Source organism: Pleurodeles waltl, chromosome 8 (assembly GCF_031143425.1).
Source record: "Pleurodeles waltl isolate 20211129_DDA chromosome 8, aPleWal1.hap1.20221129, whole genome shotgun sequence".
Taxonomy (NCBI): domain Eukaryota; kingdom Metazoa; phylum Chordata; class Amphibia; order Caudata; family Salamandridae; genus Pleurodeles; species Pleurodeles waltl.
In genome coordinates this window covers 781896917-781920519 of record NC_090447.1, presented here as the reverse complement: position 1 = coordinate 781920519, position 23603 = coordinate 781896917, and positions in this window count along the sequence as shown.

Sequence of the window (23603 nt, the reverse complement as noted above, 5' to 3'; positions counted from 1 at the left end):
CAGCTTTGAGAGAACTGTAGTCAGAGTACAGTGTGAGCAGGCCAAGGAGGTGCGGGTGGGGATGCAAACAATGGCAGCCAGCCTAGAGGGGGTGCGTTTGTGTATGATGTCATCTGCAGATCAGGCAGCAGCCATGCAAGTGCTAACATCCATCCTGCAAGGACTACAACAAACTGTCAAGGAATTCACCACAGCAGTAAGGGAGTTGCCACAACACCTTTCACCCCAAACTTTCCACTTCATGCATGAATGCAATCATTACCCCCTCAGGGCCGACCTGGCTGCCTACCATCGTGATGTGGCTGCTATACTTAAGAATCAGCAGATCCTCCTTGCAGCAGTACTGCCCTTAAGACCTGCACAGGTAGCAGCGACTGAGATGTCTGACTCCACGTCTTCTAACACTGAGGTATGTGTTGCTCCTTCACAACCACCACCACCAAGGACAGAGCAGGCAACACACACTTCAGAAGAAGAAGACATGGAACAGATCACCTTCACACGGAAAAGTACCCGGAAGCACTAGTCCCTGCCACATGGCCAACTATTACTAAGGTCCAGCGCTTTGTAACATGCCAGTCTTACAACAACTGTACTCAATGACTGTTCTGCAAATCACTGTTTATCTTATCATCCTGCCCAGTGATTGTCTCTCACTTACTGATTGGCAAATCCTGTCCCTCTGCACTGTCTGACACATCACCCCAGCATGTCAAATGCATTTTCCTTTAGCACTTGTGTAGGATCACAATGGAAGATGTCACTATAATGGACTCGCAGTCATGAACAATGTACGTAATGCACTACAGCACTTTTCAATAAATAGCACTTACACAACTACTTTGTCACTGTGTAATGTGACACATCAACTGTGCAGTAGCTAACTGAAATGTGCCTCCTGTCAAATTACATAGCTTGTCAATACAACTGTCCTGAAATTATGTAGTCTGATATCTATGCCCAGTGGCCTGGATTGCACCATACTCTGCCCTTCCTGAGGGTAATATCTGATGAAAAGAGAAACCATACACCTGCATGCTGTGTTGGACAGAATAATACTTCCTCAATGGATATCTAAGCCATCAAATAGTGGCAGCAAGATGTTGCCACCATGCAATACTAACACATATAACAGTGCCCACAAATCTAAGCAAACAGTCAACAAACTGTATGAATGAAGATGTCTGAGTTTACATCCAAATAAGTAATCATGCTGAACAGTGTCACAAATTATCTATGTGAGTCATGAACACTATACTACAAGAGTGCTTATGACCACTCAGCTAATAAGGGTTTCCTTGAACATCACACTGCAGTCAGGCATATAACACTTTCCCCAATACCAAATCTGGAAGCACTGTTTGTGACTTTGAAAACATACGTAGTGAAAAAAAAGACGTTGTGATCCATTGTAACTGTGATTGGTGGTTGCAATGAATGGTGGAATCTTTCCAAGGTAGCTCTGGGGTAGCTGCCAATCTTACAGCTCAGTTGGGATTTGTTCTTAGCATAGGACACAAATGTAATAGATCAAAATTCATGTACACTTATGCCAAGGCCCTGATCAACAAGCATTTTACACATACTGTAAAGGGTTCACTACATATTTATTAAACGTTAATAACAGAAGAGGAAAGTCGGGGGAAAGTCTTACCTACCCTAATCTACCCTAACTACTCATTACCCACAACTGTCCCTAACTAACCTAAGCTAAACTTACTTATCACATGTAACAAAACGTTCTAAACATCCCCCTTTATGAGACGGAACACATGGAGGACAACAGATACTAACCTAAACGCATACTATCCTATACTAAACAAATATATATATATATATATATATATATATATATATATATATATATATATATATATAAATATATATATATTTTTTTCTAAACAGACAAGAACCCCAACATAGCCCCTACCCACACACTCAAAAAGAACAATTTTAAATAATCAGGACCCCCCACCCACTAACACTAACTAAACTAACAGCCTATCCTAACCTAACATTAAGCCCCCTAAGCCCACTTAGTATAAGAACAAGTAAGAGGGGGGAGGGGAGGGAATCATGTCCATTAACAAAGTCTAGAGTTTGGCCCTCCGGAGGGTCCGCTTTATGGATCGCACACGCCTGTTCATATGGCGAACATCCCGGCTCAGGTGACTAATTTTCCGGAGGACACGGTCCATTTTGCGCTGCATGTCCTGAAAAGTAGCAGGGTCAATTGTTGCAGCTGGGGCAGTCTGGGTACCAGCTGAGGACGTGTGTGGCCGTGTATTGTCAATGCCTGTGGCCTGTCCTGAAGGTGGTCCACTGCTAGGGCCAGGAGCACTTGCAGACGTTGTTGGGACAACAGTCCCAGCTGTGGGTGGTGCCACCTGGTTGGAAGTGGTGGTCGTGCTGGTGGTGGCAGTGGTGGGTAAAGTAGGGCCACCCTGTGGGAAAGCCCTCCAGGTTCTGGAGGCACGTTCAGTCTGGTATCTTCGGGCCATCCATCTGTACCCCGACTCTACCAGCAGGATATGCTGGTAACGCATTGACCACCTCTGGAACTCACGGACCTGGATGGGTGTCATGTTAGCAGCTGTGAAGACAAAGGCAAAAAATTACATAGGAACTGCATTGTGTGAAATGACACAAGAAGTACATCAGACAGTACATCTACTGTACTTGTAACAGCTCACATCATCATATAGATCATTGAATGTCCCTGAGGAAGTACATGGCAGGCCAGCCTACAAAGGTTGTATCACACATAGCACATCCAAACCTTACAAGATGGGTAACAACTGGCATGAATCTGGCATCAGAGTTCTGACAGTTGTCAGCCAACAAACATGCAGCACATCCTCCGCCAAAGCCAGGGCTACAAATGTCAGTGTACGGGATGGAAATCTAGGGCCACATGATCTGCAAGTTGTAAATGGACTTGCTAGTATAGTACTCATGTGCTATATCTGAGTGTGTATACTAGGTTCCGACCAAAAATTCACTGATTTACATGTCTGTGTAACATACTTGTATCATCAGTCCTAGGTACACTATTCACAAACCCATGCCTGTGTTTGAGGGTGGGGGGGTGGAGAAACAACTAACTATTTCAAACAACATGGACACCCAGGAAGCTTAGGAAAGCTGGACATGGGTTTGGCTCTACACACACACCACAGGTAAGGTGTATCTACAAATATGAGAAAGCAAACCCTTGACCAATTCCAGCGCCACACATGTCTGGTAATGCAGACCTTTGTCCACATCATATACTTCCAGTAAGGCATGCCTTACAACAGACACAGAGTTGCAAGAACACCCCTGATCATTATTTGCATGCACACCTAGGCCATTGCACTCAAGTGCCACATACTTGTAGCACTACATGTGGAGCTACATGCCGCTAGGAAGTTCAACCTACAATTTCATAAGTACATTAGTGAAAAGGGAAGCAGAGGTCTGTGGGTAAGCATTTTGCAGCCCCATTCTGGGAGAATGCGGGTCTGACAGGTAGACTAAGGGCCTGATTCTAACTTTGGAGGACGGGGTTAAACCGTCCCAAAAGTGGCGGATATACCACCTACCGTATTACGAGTTCCATAGGATATAGGCCCTCATTCCGACTTTGACCGGCGGCGGTCGCCGCCGGCCTGTCGGGGGCCGCCAGAATACCGCTGCGCGGTCAAAAGACCGCCGCGGTAATTCTGACTTTCCCGCTGGGCTGGCGGGCGGCCCCCTTCAGGCCGCCCGCCATCCCAGCGGGAAAGATGCTTCCACGATGAAGCCGGCTCGGAATCGAGCCGGCGGAGTGGAAGCTGTGCGACGGGTGCAGTGGCACCCGTCGCGTATTTCACTGTCTGCCAAGCAGACAGTGAAATACTTGTAGGGGCCCTCTTACGGGGGCCCCTGCAATGCCCATGCCAGTGGCATGGGCACTGCAGGGGCCCCCAGGGGCCCCGCGACCCCCCTACCGCCATCCGGTTCCCGGCGGTCGGACCGCCGGGATCTGGATGGCGGTAGGGGGGGTCGGAATCCCCTCGGCGGCGCAGCAAGCTGCGCCGCCTTGGAGGATTCAATGGGGCGGCGGTACACTGGCGGGAGACCGCCAGTGTTGCCGGTCCGACCGCGGCTTTACCGCCGCGGTCGGAATCCCCATTGGAGCACCGCCGGCCTGTCGGCGGTGCTCCCGCGGTCCTCCGTCCTGGCGGTCTTTGACCGCCAGGGTCAGAATGACCGCCATAATGGACTCGTAATACGGTAGGTGGTATATCCGCCACTTTTGGGACGGTTTAACACCGTCCTCCAAAGTTAGAATCAGGCCCTAAATCTGAGATTAGGTCCAGTGCGACTCTTGTTGATACAAGTGTTATCCACATGACTCACCCCAGTTCACATTGCGGGGCCTACAGGTATGATGTAGAATCCCTAGATAAGACAATAGGATAAGCATTGGCAAACTCCAAAATGCTGAGAAAATGAAATCCCACTCATGGAACAAGACAAATGATGGGCCAGTGCATCACACCTTGCTATGTGTTCAACACACAGGAGTCCATCACACATCACCAGCTGACACAACACATAACAGACATATCAACACTTACTGGAGTTGTCGGGGTCCTCAAATGAAGCCACCTTGCCACAGTATTGTGTGCCAGTCCACCTGTAAGGCATGGAAGGATGAAATGTGCTCAAAATCTGTGCACTGACCAACAAATCCTAAGACAAAAACTATGTGTAAGATGACATAAGTAAGTAAAACCACTCAGACATGATGATACTGCATCAGATATAGTATGGCTAACATGTACATAGCATGGGTCTCCTGTGACAATTACACACATATCTGCACACATGCAGTGGCCCTAACTATCATGTGGTGGCAAACGTGCTCCTTCATTAGTGAGTAGACATAATAATGGCGTGTATTCGTCTCATTTTGTGCATCAAAGAGAGACATCCAAAGCCTGTTTATTTGAGGAGTGCATTATCAGTCAAACAGCCATTGTGGGGATGACACATTTATTTCAAATAGGTACAATGTACAGAGGGGAAGGGACATTTGTAATCCCTCGTGTTGTTACAGTTTCTTCATTTGATGTGGCCCAGCTATGGTGATTTGCACCAACCATAGAGATATGAACCCATGTGCATACCTTTGGCCTGCCATCCCTAAACGAAAGGTGGAACACCAAACACCAAATACCAGTGTAAGATGTTAGCTGAGGGCACCTTACACTTTTTCCTTATGTTTCCAAATCCAGATCTGACATGTATCCAAAATGATGAAGGACCACAATAATCCCTAACATTCATAGAACTTCCGTGAACGCTTTCCTTACACACTCACCAGACACACATGAGACATATGTCTGGGCCACATTGCTATCATCAATTGACGTGAAGACTGCACTCATTTTCTGCATCATGTAGTGTTTCTAAAGTCAGTCTAGCTGTTGTGTCAACAAAGGTTGCTAATATTTTGGAAAATCCATACTTCACTGGCAAATGTGACCTATATAGACATGATTGGCTCCTAATTTGTGTTACTGTCTGACACAAAGGTGGCACCAAATTACATTAAGCAAAGCAAAAGTATTCAGTAAGTTTGCAGAGCACTTGCTTCCTGACAGCTAGCAATTGTGATCCTTCACATAGTCTATCAATGACCCTGTATGTTTCCGAAGCATTCCACACACTCAACAACTTAGCCGGCAGATATTGTGCAAATCATCTGATGTCACTACAGAGCTTTTAATCGCGCACATTTACATGATTTGTACTCACCAACAGGGTCACCAATCACTATTCGCAGGTGGTCCAGCAGATCTTGCTCCCTGGTGATGAGGTCAGCCCAGCGGTGCTTCAGCTGGTTGTCATTCCTCTGGCTCCGATACACGCACTGCAAGTGATGCAGGACCTTTCCCCACCGGATTCGACGTGCCTCGTTGTGATACCCCTGTATCGCTCGGCCCCCTGCCTCAATCATCAGTGGGAGGAAATGGCACACCAGCCATATAAAACCCCCAAGCTCCTCCTCACCCATCTTGACAAGACATGGCCTACCCAACATCTTAGCACCCAAAAAGGGGAATAGGGGATAAAGAAGAACAAAGGAGAAAAGGGGCAAAGTAGAATGACAAAAAAGCAAACTTAACAACTAAAAGAACTCAACTATCCCCAAACTAGCACTACCCACAACAGACTCCCACAAAAAACAAAGACAATACAATACTGGACAATAGTACATAATAAACACTCAGACAGTATACAACAACAATTTTAAATAACAAACTAACAAGTAATGGAGCACACAGAAGACAAAAACAAAATTTCACTGGACAAAACTCAGAAAACAGCCACACAGTCTAAAAGAATCACAGACTGCAAAGTGAAAGTGAAAGTACCCCCACTGTACATATTCTGTAAACAGGATATCCTATTACATCACTTCCTGCATAAAATGGCTGCTGTTTTTATCATTATGCATCATAATTCTTTACGCATACAGTATGTGTGTCATTTTTTTCAACGCACAGGAGTAAAAATTAGGCCACATCCATATATTTGGGAATAGTCTTAACAGTTAACCTATTTTAAGGGCATAATTTGTCATTTTTCGGGCATGAGCGTCATTTTTTGACGCTTGTGCGTCATTTTGTTATGCATGTGCGTCAACATTTCAGGGCAGTAACTGGGCTTGGGTAATGTTGCCATTTTAATGTAATGTTACATTTGTGACACAACTGAGATAGGCTGATTGCACCCACTTTGATGTTGACGGTGTGTGGGCACATGTGAGACATCATACTGCTGCGGACCATGATCCGCTACTTCCTTAACATGATTCTCACGCTTGGCTGACGCACTAGATGGCCATATGTGTGGCCTACATATATATATTGCACAAATTGGGCATGTTTGGTGTCAGGGGAGGATAGCAAGGTGACGCACATAAGTACAATACCTCAATACCTATGGCTCAATGTGTGTGCATTGGCTACTAATGTAGTTGCTAACCCAGTGTGTGTGCATCACAAGATGCATTATTGAAAATATGCTTGTATGAATGTGAAGTCAATGTGTCCAAACCTTAGATGCAAGTCAGTGTGGAAATGAGAGAGGACATGTGCTAGTCATACATGTAGCAACATCTGTTGTGTGCACTTCCAAGATTTTGGGTAACATAGACACCACAAATGACAAAGCATGCACCGGATAGATGGCAGACGCTTGTTCATGTCAATAGTCCAAAAGGTACCCATCCCATGTCCTAGAAATTTGGTAACTGCTTCCTAGGCACTTGTTGGTGAACCAACCGTGAATCTGGCACATGTACAGACTAATTGGGTACCATGTTATTGGCACAGACAGGCAAAGGTGACCCCCTAACTGTTATATCATGCCACAGTTGTGGTCATATGACTGAGCCACAACTCTCCAGTGGCAATGGTGGACCAGCAGATGAGGCAGCACATGGACACATATTTCCAGTGGTCAATTGCACAGAGGTGTCTGGTTCATGTGTGTTGTCCAATGTTGATCCAGTATATTTTTAGGGGTGTATGTTGTCACAGTTGCGTCCAGGTCTCATCATGAGTCAGTTGCGCCTATTCCTGTATCTATTGAGTATCCTTCTGAGATCAATGGAAGTAAAGTCGATGAGGATATAAGAACCTACATGGGGATGATCCCACCCTGTCACTGCAGACGTGTTATGAGACTGTCAACAGGGCAACCTTGGTGTGCTGAGTGAGATCACATATTCCGGCAGGTGTCATTACATTTGTACACAGGTTGGCCTGTAAAGTTCCCACTGCATCTGGGAACATCATAGGCTCTGTGTTGATTAATCTTGGAGCTATTCACCACGCACAGCCCATCAATATATTGTGAGCAATGTGATTCTGCATGTGAACTGTTCAGGTCCTAACATGTGTGGACTTTTCATGCAGATTATGAGAGGTTGCTGTTTCTGCTGGAGGCACCATACCCAATCCCTGCATACGGCCCTGGTATACTGTCACACCTTGTCATTCATGCATACATGAGACCCAGAAAAGGGATAGGCCATGATGTTGGTATTCAAAGACAATTTTACTAATATGGTACACTTAAAAAACAGATGATACTATACAATGTTTTTGGGTATGCAATGAGGAAGCACCTGACAAAATATCCCCTGAGGAATGTTAGGTTTGGTAACCCAAGTGTACATATGTAGCCACAGGGGACCTTTAGGGTAACGCACAGACAGGTGCCAGTCAGGCTGACATGATGAAGGGTCAATCAGGATTCTGCAATTTCACAAGGTGCATACTCAGAATGGTCGGAGGAAGAACAAGACAGTTGACAAGGAAAACTGTGGTGGTCATTCTGACCTCGGCGGTAAAAGGCGCCTACCGCCGGTCAGAAATCCTCCGTAATCCCGCTGCGGTCGCGGAAACCCGCCACGGTCATTCTGACCCGCAGCAGCCAAACCTCAGAAAATCCGACAGCCACAACAGACCGCCAGACCAGCGGTCGGCGGAAAAGTGGAGGTGACAAAACCTCCACCGTCACGCCAACATAAATACGCCCATGCCATTACGACCCACGAATCCACGCGGCGGTCTTTCAAACGCGGTTTTCCATTGGCGGGACACACCGCCGCGGTCAGAATACACACAAACGAACAAAACTCAGCCACATTGGCCGATTTGAATTCCACACACCTGATACACATACACACACCACTCCCACACACACAATACAATATAAAACACACACCCACATCACCCACAAACCCCTACGACCAAAAATTCAGAAAGAAGGCCAGAGCGAGACACCACCATCCACAAACTAGCAGCCACAGCCACTCAACACCATCACCCACACAATATCCACACACAAAACAACACACACCACCACACTCAACACACTTAACTACACATACTCCACCCCACACATCATACACACCACCCCATGGCACCCCAAAGACACCCCCGCTTCTCAGACGAAGAACTCAGGGTCATGGTGGAGGAAATCGTTCGGGTAGAGCCCCAGCTGTTCGGCACACAGATCCAATACACCAGCATTGCCCGGAGGACGGAGCTATGGCAGAGGATTGTCGACAGGGTCAACGCTGTGGGACAGCACCCCAGAAATCGGGAAGACATCAGGAAGCGATGGAACGACCTACGGGGGAAGGTGCGTTCCATGGTATCCAGGCACAACATCGCCGTGCAGAAGACTGGCGGAGGACCCCCACCTCAACCCCCACAATTTACAACATGGGAGGAGGAAGTCTTGAACATCCTGCATCCTGACGGCCTCGCAGGAGTCGGCGGAGGAATGGATACTGGTAAGTTGAAGCTTCACTACTGCTTCCCCCCCACCTGCATGCCAAATCATACCCCAACCCTCACCCCCATCCTCGAACCCCACCCTCACCCCCACCCCCATCCTCACCCCCACCCTCACCCCCACCACCATCCTCACCCCCACCATCATCCTCACCCCCACCCCCAGCACACCTATTCCCTGCCAATGTCTCACCATCACAACCCACACATCCCAAAACCTAGGCCTGCATGCGTCCACTAAGCATGGACACCCATCACCAAAGCATGCCCAATGCATATACACATCCCCCCCACAAGCCACCCTCACCAAAGCCCCCACACACGAATGCCAGCACTTGGGGACACGGGAACCCACAGATACACCCATATGCCACACATTGAAACTATAACCATACCTCTATACCCCTGCAGGACCCGACCGTCAACACACCGCCGCGGAGGGCCCAGAATTCTCCACACCCCCCACCCAAGAGGCCGTCAGCGATGACAGCAGCTCTGTCGACCTGGACACTGATGACCAGCCCGGACCATCGGGGACCTCTGGACAGTCGGTTCCCCTCACACAGGCACAGGCCACTACAGACCCAAACCCCTCTGGGAACACCAGCACAGCTCCCACCCAGCGGGCCCATGCCTCTGTCTCCAGGGCGCGTCAATCTGCGGTGTGTCTACCACTACAGGGCACCCAGGATAACCCACCACCCCAACAACAACAGGGACCTGGGGGCAGTGGTATTGGGCACACCGGCCAGGGGGCAGAGGCCCAGGGAAACAGGGCAACTCGGAGGGCAGCTGTGCGACAGGGGGGGGACGGGCCCAGGGAACCCACTCTCCACGAGGCCCTCACCACCATCATGGGAGCATACAACCGCTCCCAGGAGACGATGGCGACGGTACTGGCCCGGTTCCAGGAGATCCAGGTACTGCAGGAGGAACACTATCGGGGGTACAGGGAGGACATCAGAGCCCTCACCTCCACCCTGGTTACCATGGTAGGGCTGCTGCAGGACCTCATCAACACCAGGACGGACACTCAACAACAACAAAGGGCCCCTGCCACTAGCCTGGACCAAGAACAGCCAACCACCTCCGCCGGCGCTAGTGGACAGGAGGCCCCCGCACAACAGCAGCCCACCAGACCCCCACCTCCTGCAGGAGAAGAATCACCCCGCAAGAGGGCCCTGAGATCTCGCAAGAAGACAGAGTAGGATGTCAAGACCCCCGCCAGCAAAGGATACCACCTGATGTCATCCCACTGTCCCACATTGTCACCCTGTCCATCCTTGAACTGCCCATGCTCCATCTCTCCACAGGCCTCTGGACAATGCACCTGTGTGACTGTTACTCTGGACTCTGCCATGGACATTCCTTCACCATAGCCCCCACCCACTTGAAACCACCCATCCCATTTTGAGCACTGAAATAAACACCTATTTTGCACAAAACTATCTGGAGTCTGGCTGTGATTTCAAAATATTGTAATTGACATGACAGTGCAAATATGTCCTTGTACATAGTGAAGTCAACAAACAGCTGCCACAAAGCTGTAGTCCATGGGGAAACGAAGCACAGGACTCGTAGTGGGGACCCCAGATCTGAAATAGGGAGGGAAAAGCCACAACTCAGTCATCATACACTGGGGCAAATAGACAGGCAGCAGAGATGCAGGAGAGTAGTTCAGATTTACTAAATTATCTTTGAATTGTTACCTGTGTCCTATTGGAAGTACTGTTCAATGATTCTGTCCCTGTTGTCTGTTTCAGCCCCGTCGTCTTCCTCCTCGTCACTCTCCACAGGTTCCACCGCTGCCACAACACCACCGTCTCGACCATCCTCCTGCAGGAAAGGCACCTGGCGGCGCAAAGCCAGGTTGTGAAGCATGCAGCAGGCCACGATGATGTGACACACCTTCTTAGGTGAGTACATTAGGGATCCACCTGTCATATGCAGGCACCTAAACCTGGCCTTTAGGAGGCCAAAGGTGCGTTCGATCACCCTCCTAGTACGCCCATGGGCCTCATTGTACCGTTCCTCTGCCCTGGTCCGGGGATTCCTTACTGGGGTCAGTAGCCACGACAGGTTGGGGTACCCAGAGTCCCCCAATAGCCATACACGGTGTCTCTCTAGCTGTTCCATCACGTAAGGGATGCTGCTATTCCTCAGGATGTAGGCGTCATGCACTGACCCTGGGAATTTGGCATTTACATGCGAGATGTACTGGTCAGCCAAACACACCACCTGGATGTTCATGGAATGGTAACTCTTTCTGTTCCTGTACACCTGCTCCCTGTCTCTTGGGGGAACCAAAGCCACATGGGTCCCATCAATGGCACCAATGACGTTGGGAATATGTCCAAGGGTGTAGAAATCACCCTTCACTGTAGCCAATTCGCCCACCTCAGGGAAAATGATGTAGCTCCTCACGTATTTCATCAGGGCAGACAACACTCTGGATAACACCTTCGAAAACATGGGCTGAGACATCCCAGAAGCAATTCCCACTGTTGTCTGAAATGACCCACTTGCCAAGAAATGGAGTACTGACAGGACCTGCACCAGAGGGGGAATCCCTGTGGGTTGGCGGATGGGGGACATCAGGTCGGGCTCCAGCTGGACACACAGTTCATGTATAGTGGCACGGTCAAGACGGTAGGTCAGGATAATGTGGCGTTCTTCCATTGTCGACAGGTCCACCAGCGGTCGGTACACGCGAGGATTCATCCGTCTCCTCGCCAAACCCAGCGGACGGTGCCTAGGAAGGACAACATGGAGCACACAGTCAAGCAACCCACAGGTACGTACTCACAGCTAGCACAGTAAACGATTCTCTATGCAGTGAATGGCGTGTCTGAGTGGCTATGCAAGGCCTAGGCCTGTGTGACGCAGTTGAAATTGAGCCATGTGGACCCTCGAAATGGCGGCTGCCTGACCTGTGAAGTGTGACAATGGGATGTGAGGTCAATGCGCTGGCGTGGCACACCGCGGCGGTCAGCGGTCGAAGACCGCGGCGCGAAGTCGCATTGGTTAACATTGAAGCCTATGGGTTTCAGGAGCCAATGGCGAAGGGCGCCGGCGGTGGCGGTACGCACCGCCGCGGACGTGACCGCCATTTTCTATCTACTTATCCACTTGCGACTTGAACTTTCACAGGAGAGGACCTATACTGCAAGTGTTGCTGTGACCTCGGTCTGGAAGGGACAATGGCTGCTGCGACTGGGGAAAGGGCCCCTGCCTTCACTGGAGAGGAGTTGGAGAAACTTGTGGATGGGGTCCTCCCCCAGTATGCGCTACTCTACGGTCCTCCAGACCAACAAGTGAGTTTAATTCAATATGGATTTGGGGCCACTGGCTGGCTTGGGGGCCTGGCGGGGGGCCTGGCGGGGATGGGGGGGCATGTTGGGCCTGGCGGGGGGCATGGCGGGGGGCCTGGCGGGGATGGGGGGCATGTTGGGGCTGGCGGGGGGCATGGCGGGGGGCCTGGCGGGGATGGGGGGCATGTTGGGGCTGGCGGGGGGCATGGCGGGGGGCCTGGCGGGGATGGGGGGCATGTTGGGCCTGGCGGGGGGCCTGGCGGGGGGCATGGCGGGGATGGGGGGCATGTTGGGCCTGGCGGGGGGCATGGCGGGGGGCCTGGCGGGGATGGGGGGCATGTTGGGGCTGGCGGGGGGCCTGGCGGGGGGCCTGGCGGGGATGGGGGGCATGTTGGGCCTGGCGGGGGGCCTGGCGGGGATGGGGGGCATGTTGGGGCTGGCGGGGGGCATGGCGGGGGGCCTGGCGGGGATGGGGGGCGTTGGGCCACTGGCAACGAAAATGCAGACAAACTTGAACGTGGTATTTCTCCCTCCCTGTACGTGTCACATAGGTCCGCGCCCATGAGAAGATCGGGATTTGGCGTGCCATCGCCAAGGAAGTCCGGACCCTGGGGGTCCACCATCGACGGGGCACCCACTGCCGCAAGAGGTGGGAGGACATCCGCCGCGGGACCAAGAAGACCGCTGAGTCTCTGCTGGGGATGGCCTCCCAACGTAGGCGGGGTGCCTGCCGTCAACTGACCCCCCTGATGTTCCGGATCCTGGCGGTGGCCTACCCTGATTTGGATGGGCGCGTGAGGGCAGCAGAGCAGACACAAGGGGGTGAGTCCAAGCATTATCTACTCTGTTGTCGCGCAGTGGAGGTGTCTGGGTGGGGGAGGAGGGCTGTGGGTCCCCCTAGGCCAGGGCGATATCTGTAGGCTGGGCACCCCCGTAAGCCCCTGTGTCCCCAGCCACCACCCTCAGTAGTGTGTCAGTACAGCCATCCCTGGGCCGTGTCATCCATGGGTGCAGTTGTCAACTCTAGGCGTGTAGGGCATGTTCCACGGAATGCGTAGCGGACCCCAAGTGCGCAACTTAGTGCAGGGGGCATCTGTGTCTGTCATGTCCGCTAACTGTACCGGAGATCCATGTACTCAATATCCCTTTATTTCTCTCTCCCCCCCCCTTTTTGTTTGTCTTTCTGTGCTTGTGTGCATCAGCATCATCAGGCGGAGGAGAAGTGGCATCGGGGCAGGAGGGAGCTGCATCTCACATGGCCCAGGAGGGCCATGCCACAGAGTCTGACTGGACCAGTGAGACGGAGGGCGAGGGGAGCTCCACAACGGGGACGACTGGACCCTGCAGCGACACGGACACGTCCTCGGAAGGGAGCTCCCTTGCGGGGGTGGCACCATCCGTGCCCCCCGCCATTACAGGTACAGCCGCCACCCAGCGCACCATCTCCGCCCTCCCAGCAGCCCCTCAGCGTTCGCCCCGTGCCTGCTCTGCCAGGAAGCCGGGCATCTCCTTCGCCCCAGGCACCTCAGGCCCTGCCCCTGTTACCCCCGCTGCCCTCAGTGCGGAGCTCATTGACCTCGTGAGGACGCTCATTGTTGGGCAGACTACCCTTTTGAATGCCATCCAGGGGGTGGAGAGGGAGGTTCATCGCAGCAATGCGTTCCTGGAGGGCATTCATTCGGGTCAGGCTGCCCATCAGCGATCGTTCCAGGCTCTGGCCTCAGCACTGACGGCAGCCATTGTCCCTGTCTCCTGCCTCCCTCTACTAACTCCCTCCTCCCAGTCTCCTATTCCTCTGCCTGTCCCACCCACACCATCAGACCAGCCTGCACACACCTCAACACCCAAGAGAAGCTCATCCAAACATAAGCACCACAGATCACGCAGACATTCACACACGCAACATTCCGATGCAGACATGCCAACAGTCACTACCACCTCTGTGACCCCCACCTCCTCGTATCCCTCCTCCCTCCCTGTGACGTCTACACTCACACCTCCATTCACCTCACCATCAGCCAGTGTTTCCATCACCAGCACACCCTCCAGTCCAGTCCGCACACGTGCAGTCACCACCCCCACTGCCATTTACACGTCCCCTGTGTCCTCTCCCACTGTGTCTGTCACCCCCTCTTCCACACCACACAAACGCAGCCACCCACCCACCCAACAGCCATCCACCTCACGACAGCCTATCCCTCCTGCACCTGCACCCAAAGACAGCAAACGTGACTCACCTACAACCACATCCTCTCCCTCCACTCCCATTCCCACTGTACCTACCACTCTCCATTGTCCCAAGAAACTCTTCCTCGCCACTGCTAACTTCTTTCCTGACCCTGAGCCCCCCCCTCCTTCTCGTCGGGGTAAGAAGAGCACCTCAGCCACCACCAGCCCTGCAGCCCCCTTGACAAGGGTGCAGGGGTATTGGAGCCCACCAGCCCGCATGTCTGGATCTTCGCCCAGCAGCAAGGGGACAGCCAGCCCACCCCCTGGGAAGAGGAGCAGAAGGCGGAAGGGGCGCCGCAGGAGCCCGGCTTCTACATCCCCCCCGGACACCACCCAGACACAGTCACCAGCCACAGCTCCAAAGGGAGGAAAAGGCCACAGACTCCCGACTAAGGAGGGCAAGGGCAGCAAGTCGGAGAGGTCAGGCTGCAGGCCTGCTGCCCAGGAGGAGCCCACCACCCCCATAGCCGCTGGCCAGGGAGGACCCAGCCCAGCTGGCCAGGAGGGCCCCACCACCCACAGCCCAGGTGGGCATTGAAGGAGCACCATCCCCGCTGCCCAGGAGGGCACCACCAGGCAATGAGCAGTTGGCCATAGACCGGCCGCCGTCTCAAGAACCGCTGAACTGGGCCCCGCCGTCTCAAGAACCGCTGAACTGGGCCCCGCCGTCTCAAGCACCGCTGAACTGGGCCCCGCCGTCTCCAGCACCGCTCCGCTGGGGACCGCCGTCTCAAGCACCGCTGAACTGGGCCCCGCCGTCTCCAGCACCGCTCCGCTGGGGACCGCCGTCTCAAGAACTGCTGAACTGGGCCCCGCCGTCTCAAGCACCGCTGAACTGGGCCCCGCCGTCTCAAGCACCGCTGAACTGGGCCCCGCCGTCTCAAGCACCGCTGAACTGGGCCCCGCCGTCTCTAGAACCGCTGAACTGGGCCCGCCGTCTCAAGCACCGCTGAACTGGGCCCCGCCGTCTCCAGCACAGCTCCGCTGGGGACCGCCGTCTCAAGAACCGCTGAACTGGGCCCCGCCGTCTCTAGCACCGCTCCGCTGGGGACCGCCGTCTCAAGAACCGCTGAACTGGGCCCCGCCGTCTCAAGCACCGCAGAACTGGGCCCCGCCGTCTCCAGCACCGCTCCGCTGGGGACCGCCGTCTCAAGCACCGCTGAACTGGGCCCCGCCGTCTCCAGCACCGCTCCGCTGGGGACCGCCGTCTCAAGAACCGCTGAACTGGGCCCCGCCGTCTCAAGAACCGCTGAACTGGGCCCCGCCGTCTCAAGCACCGCTGAACTGGGCCCCGCCGTCTCAAGCACCGCTGAACTGGGCCCCGCCGTCTCCAGCACCGCTCCGCTGGGGACCGCCGTCTCAAGCACCGCTGAACTGGGCCCCGCCGTCTCCAGCACTGCTCCGCTGGGGACCGCCGTCTCAAGAACCGCTGAACTGGGCCCGCCGTCTCAAGAACCGCTGAACTGGGCCCCGCCGTCTCAAGCACCGCTGAACTGGGCCCCGCCGTCTCAAGCACCGCTGAACTGGGCCCCTCCGTCTCAAGAACCGCTGAACTGGGCCCCGCCGTCTCAAGAACCGCTGAACTGGGCCCCGCCGTCTCAAGCACCGCTGAACTGGGCCCCGCCGTCTCAAGCACCGCTGAACTGGGCCCCGCCGTCTCAAGAACCGCTGAACTGGGCCCCGCCGTCTCAAGAACTGCTGAACTGGGCCCCGCCGTCTCAAGCACTGCTGAACTGGGCCCCGCCGTCTCCAGCACCGCTCCGCTGGGGACCGCCGTCTCAAGAACCGCTGAGCTGGGCCCCGCCGTCTCAAGAACCGCTGAACTGGGCCCCGCCGTCTCAAGCACCGCTGAACTGGGCCCCGCCGTCTCCAGCACCGCTCCGCTGGGGACCGCCGTCTCAAGAACCGCTGAACTGGGCCCCGCCGTCTCAAGCACCGCTGAACTGGGCCCCGCCGTCTCAAGCACCGCTGAACTGGGCCCCGCCGTCTCAAGCACCACTGAACTGGGCCCCGCCGTCTCAAGAACCGCTGAAATGGGCCCCGCCGTCTCAAGCACCGCTGAACTGGGCCCCGCCGTCTCCAGCACAGCTCCGCTGGGGACCGCCGTCTCAAGAACCGCTGAACTGGGCCCCACCGTCTCCAGCACCGCTCCGCTGGGGACCGCCGTCTCAAGAACCGCTGAACTGGGCCCCGCCGTCTCAAGCACCGCTGAACTGGGCCCCGCCGTCTCAAGCACCGCTCCGCTGGGGACCGCCGTCTCAAGAACCGCTGAACTGGGCCCTTCAAGGCAAGACCCGCTGAACTGGGCCCTTCAAGGCAAGAAGCGCTGAACTGGGCCCTTCAAGGCAAGAAGCGCTGAACTGGGCCCTTCAAGGCAAGAACCGCTGGCCCTTTGGCAGACGTGGCAGGGCAGGATCTGTCTCGGGCAGGGCTGCAGGATGTCCTCTGGCCAACATGCCTCCTCCAGTGGCAGTGGAGTCTGTTATGGACTGTTTGGACTGTGGCTTTGCTCTCCCCAGGATGGCCCAGTGGGCAGGCCACCCACTGTATGGACTGTATGGACTGTGGCTTTGCTCTCCCCAGGATGGCCCAGTGGGCAGGCCACCCACTGTATGGACTGTATGGACTGTGGCTTTGCTCTCCCCAGGATGGGCCAGTGGTCATGGAGTCCCCTCGTGGATCTGGCGTCGTGTACTCAAGTGGCTGAGGTGCCCCCCCTTCCCTTCCCCCTGAGGTGCCCGTCCTATTTTCTTTCTGATGCCCCTGCAGTGTTCTCTCCGTGGAGTTCTTGTCGTGGGACTGGGCCTTGCCCCTTTGCACAGGACCCCTGTGGTCCACGGACAGTGGTTGGACTACATTTAGTAGCTGTATATATTTTGTACTTAGTTTATTTATTTATTGGGATTACTGGTGTCCATATTTCAATATATCTGCCCGTTTATGATCTCTTCTTTTGGTCTTTGCATTATTTCGGAGGGGGGGGTTTGTGGGTTGTGACAGTGATCTGTGGGAATGCATTGATGTGTGTGTTGTAGTGGGTGTGGGTGGGTGGGTGTGTGCCGGTACTCTTTTCCCTCCCCTGTTTCGTAGGTGCAGTACTCACCGATGTCTTCCGCGCCGCCGGGCGTGCTCCTGGTACAGGAGCAGGTATAGGAGTGCGGGGATGACCTGCAACTCGGGTTCCATACTGCCGGAATCTCGCGTGGAGTGCGTAGAGGTGAGCGTTTTCCCGTTCGTAGTCTGTTTCCGCCGTGTTTTTATCGGCGGTGCTCCCGCCCCGGAAAAGGTGGCGGATTGGTGGGTCGTGATAGGGTGGGCGGTACATTGTCTGCCGCTTGGCTGTTGGCGGGGACCGCCGCGCTGTTTGTTTGTTCCGCCGTGGCGGGCGGAGTGTTAATGCGGCGGGCTGTGTTGGCGGTTCCCGCCAGGGTCAGAATTGCATATTTTGGACCGCCGGCCTGTTGGCGGCTTGGCCGCCGCATTATCACCGACCGCCAGGGTCAGAATGAGGGCCAGTGTCTGTCCTGTGTTTTTTAAGGTGACATGTAAACCCAACGGCTGTGTTACACGGCTTAAATACTAGCAACGCATAACAGTGTATTTGACAAAATGGCAAATTCTATGCTGTTCCAATCATCTGCATGGGCAGTGCATGTTGAAATGGGTGGTGTGCATGGAGGTGATCACAGGTGTGTGCTGCATCAGTTTATCACAAGTCCTGTAGGTGAGATCCGAGTTCAAATTGCCAACAGTACCTTTCACATGGGAAGCAATCTACAGGTGATAACATGGCTTAGAAACTAAAAGCCAGTGTATTAATTGACCTGACGTCCATGCAGTCAGGTGTACTATGACAATGGCATAACATAGTAAAGGGTGTAGCACACTGGATGACTATTGTTAGTCTGTGTGGGTAGAGGAGGGAATATCGGATTACACATATTACCATTCCAGGGACCTCTTCAGACAGGTGGGTTGAGACCAGGGGCATGGGTGTGTCAGGAGTTAGGAAATGGGATGACATGTACATGGAATGTCATGTGCGCAATGCTTGTCCCAGGTGTGGCACTTGTGCTGTCTATGTTCTGCTTCTATGGAACTCTAGTCACAGATAGTCCTTGCAAAGATAGGTGCTGTACAACTTACTGCTGTGAAGGGTCTGGTCATACATTCCTGTTACCTATGGTTGAGTCTGTCTTTATCTCTCGCTGACAGGATTGCAATTATCAAACTCAATATACTACCAAAATTCTTGTATCTATTCATTAACATACCCTTTGTGTTAACTAAATCATTCTTTGCCACTCATAAATCTCATTGACTTGGGTGGGCATGCAGCCACGAGTTGACTTGGATACGTTTACACAACTGCACATGCAGGGCTGATATGGCACTCCTGACTTCTATTTGTAATATCTCTGTGCATAGCACAATTTGCACATTATTTGTACTTATTGCCCAAATACTTGCCTCACATTGCAATTAAAGCAGACAATGCACACCCCCTACCACTTAGAGCTCTACTGCCTTATGAATGTAGAGGTGTACTGCTGTTATAGCTATGTTAGTCAGGTTTTAGATATGTTGTTTTAGCTAACTAGGCCTGCCACTGTGCGCTTTAAACCTATCACATTTTACATGGCATTGCTTTATTTTCCTAGCAATAGGTTCATTTGCTGTGTTGTTTTATTTTCTTCCTATCTTATTTATCCTTTCGCCTAGGAAAGCATCATGTTCTTAGTAGGACATGTAGTTCACTTTCTGCTTTCTCCAAGGCTACAGTCAGAAAGGTTTGCCGACAAACATGGTATGCTGTGTCTCCAGCATTCACAGAAATACACTCATATGTGGGGACCATTTCTTAGAAAGTCAGCTGTTTTTATTATATAAACACAACTTAGTCCCCGACCCATTAGAGGGAGAGTCCAGCCAGATGTCCACGACTGTTTGGTGATCGCTGTAAGCTTTGCTACAGCTACTTGCTCAAGACGGCCGAGCCCTGAACCAGATGGGGACGGTGTCTCTTTACACCTCAGGCCTCTTCTACAGATATAAGTGATGTTGTTCTCCCAGGGGAAACCCAAAGGGCAGATTAGTCTTAGTATGCTATGTTCATACTTAGCGTAGGTGAGGGGTTATAGATCCACCCCCTGTTTAGATAGCATGGTAGGACTGTTCTTGTGTTTTACATTTTTAGTCACATGCCTGCTCCTCTTGTTTTTATCATCCTCGTTATTGCTATGCATATGCTTTTATCTAAGATGCATATATTTTAATAAATACTTAATTAAATATATTCCTCCTTCGTTGTCTTTGCCTGAGTGAGATCTTGGTAACTGAGAGAAGTGGATGCGATCTGATATACCACGATTCCCTAGGGAGTCTATCTTATCATGAGCTTCGTTGCCATAATCATCTAGGTCAGAGATGGGGCGCTGCTAGTTAGCTGGAAATCCCGGATTAGGCTGACAAGTGACACCTGCTGTGGAATTGTGATCAGTACCCACTACCAAGGCGATCCTACATCCCAAATCCAGTAGCCTCCTTACTCTGATGAGAATCATATACGACACTACGCCAGAAAATCAATGCAATACAAAGCACGGTGCAGGCATGGCACACATTTAGTGTATGAACAAACAGGGATCCTATAAATGCATCTGTACTGCCTTGTCACATCACCCAGCGCTTACCGCCACGTTGGAGCCTTCAGCACTTTCCATCCTAGAAGCAGCGAGCCTTCATACCATAGGCGCTCTTTACCTGAGTGGCACGTTCATAACTGTAGGGGAGGCATTCCCGCACCTTTGCCCCACGCCATTACCACTATTTACATATCACGGGCTCAAGAAAGCTGTAAGTGTTTTATATCCACAGTTTCTTGAGGAACCCCCTGCTCTAAGGGCTGTAGAGATTTTGCTCACAAGTAGTGTGCGTAAGAATCTCATTACCAAGTTATACAATGCATCCCAGGCAGAAAATCCACAAAATTCTCACCCAGTACTGGAAAAGAGGAATGCAGTGCTGTAGGACACACTCATGCTGGAAGAGTGGGAATATTTCTGTGCACAGACTGAATGACTAACCCCTAACTGCAATTTAAGAATGTAAATTTCAAGTATCTGCACCAAGTATTCTATATCCCACTTCAGTTGCATAGTTTTGGGCTGAGGGCGGACGCAAGGTGTGTCAGATGTTGGAGTGCTGAGGACGGCTTCCTGCATTTACCCTGGACCTCAGGGAGGGTGTAGGAGTTCTGGATGCAGGTGATGCTGGCGTTAATGGTAATGGTGATGGAGGAGGTGGAGTGTACACCCCAGATGTGTCTGTTGGTGCAGCCATTGCAGCCTGATAACCGCACACTCACTACAATTGCTTTATTACTGGCTAAAAGGAGGGTGGCCATGCACTGGGAGGGGAAACAAGCTCCTGCTTTTGGACACTGGCTGAAAGACTTGACCCACTGTAAGGTGCAGCTTGAACTGTATATGCAAAAACTTCCACAAGCCTTAAGACCATAAAAAATATGGGGTTCACTAGTGGTAAATTTGCATGCAGTGCCTAAAAGAACCGTACCGCCAATGTAATAATGTCTTGCATATTATGTAATGCTTATGATAATATTATCACTGCCTTTGTTTGTATTTTGTTTTTGATAATTGCACTTAATAAAATTGAAAATATATAAATAAAAAAATAAAAATGTAAATGCTTGAGGTAATCCTCAAATGGAAAGAAAAGGTGATGAATGTGTCCTTCTCAAAATGGACAGGTGTATGTGCTATGCTTTAACAGCAGTGTAGGAAAGAAGTTTTACCAAAATATTGATTTAAGAAAACTCATGGGTATTAAATACTGTGGCCTGTATATTGTGGTATCAAACATATTATGGGACTTAATACTGAAGTTAAGAATTTTGTGTTTTATGTATTTAATTATGTTTTTACTGATATTTGTGTACACACTTGTATTTCATATAGTTGTAAACAAATGTTGTTTTTAAGACAATTGACAAATATTGTTTATTTTACTATTATAGATTATTAGTATTATAACAACATGTATGTTTAATTTGTTTGCGTACAGTTTGGAAGTTTTATCTGAAATTAGTTTTTTTGTAAAATTTAATTGGAACTTGTTCATTTAACAGTGGGTTGGTGTGTTTGAATGGGATAAGGGTGGTTAGTTTTTCAAAATGTAAATCATTAAAAAAATATATTTTTTTTTTCTGTAATTTATATTTTAATTATGTTAAATATTTTTTTGACTTTCAGGGGCATGGCTTGAGCTTCAACATGGTGGTTGCACTCTTAGATTGCTCTGGACCCCACCATCATCTGCTCAAGTCCATTGCCGTCACACTGTTCTATTTCTGCCCTGATCCTGCATTTTGACTCTATGGCTCCCATATTCTTTTAAGGGGAGACTAGGCTCCTCCAGTTACGTGCCACTCCTGACCATGTAGTGGCTCCTGAAATGGTGGCTCCCAGCAGCTAACTGTGGCCCTCCTCTCATCTGCTTCGGTGGGCCACCCTATGAGAACCTCCAGGGTCCCCAACAGATAGAAGCTGCCTTTGGGTGACTCTGACCAGCTGCTGCATCCCAAGTCCACTGTCTTGTTGTACCCCCTCAGCTGGAGAGCCACCTATGCTATACCCGAGGCTGATCTGGTCTACCTAGAAGCTGCGAAGGACTGTCATCAGCCCACATACAAGGAGAGGTGAGAGAAGTTTCCATCCTCCCTCTCAGATGCCTCTGCATCACTGAGGGGACCTTCTGTGGCCCCAACCCATGCTCCTCAGCGCTGCAGATCCTCATCCCCTGGTATCTTAGAGTAAGGCCTCCTCACACTGCAGTAGCAGCTCTCTGGCGCATTCGTTCTGCAGCAGGATTGAGTGAACCTGCATGCGGACCCCCAAGTACCCTCAAACCCCCTGTGAACAGTGCAGTGGACACCCAGCCTGAGCAAGGGAGAGGATTACAGAGTCACATAACTCCTGTCTAGGGTGCACAAACTTACCATGAACATTTATTGTGGGGCAGGGAGGATGTTCCCATGCTCTGTCATGCTCCCCCTAGGCCTACTGGCAGTCTGTGGAAGATGCCCTGCCCTCACTGAGACCCAGGCTGAATTGTGGCACGGCCTCCATCCTCTGGGATGTATCTTATTCGTGTTCCGGCATGGCTGCAGGGACATCTGCAGGCACTTGTGTCTCCTCCAACACTACCTTGAGGACTAGCACCCACTGGAGGGACACATCTAGTCTTGGGTGGGCCACTGAATGGTCCAAATTGCATGACATGTCCTGCTCCCAGGACTGCTTGGGCCTTCTGCCACAACATGTACCCACTTCTGCGGCCCCATTGCCACCATGCGCTCCTTCTGATCCAATGAGGTGACTCCCATCTTGTGGAGTCGGGAGGGAAACCAGGTCCTTGGGAGGAGACCAGCATTTATTGGGACGCCTGCAAATACTTCCTTGGGATCTGGCACCCACACAGGAAAAGTGCACCTGGCCCTTTCTTTCTGAATTTTGGAGGGCTTCTGACTGCCCTTACTGCATGGTGCAGCCCCTCCACAGCGATCATTGGGGCCCTCTCCCCTTGCACCAACAATTCCGAGCACAATCACCCCTTTCACTATACTTTACTGATGTTTCTGAAGGAATTGTAAGCCTATCAGGGGGCAGAAGGATGACCTGCTCAGACCACAGACCTC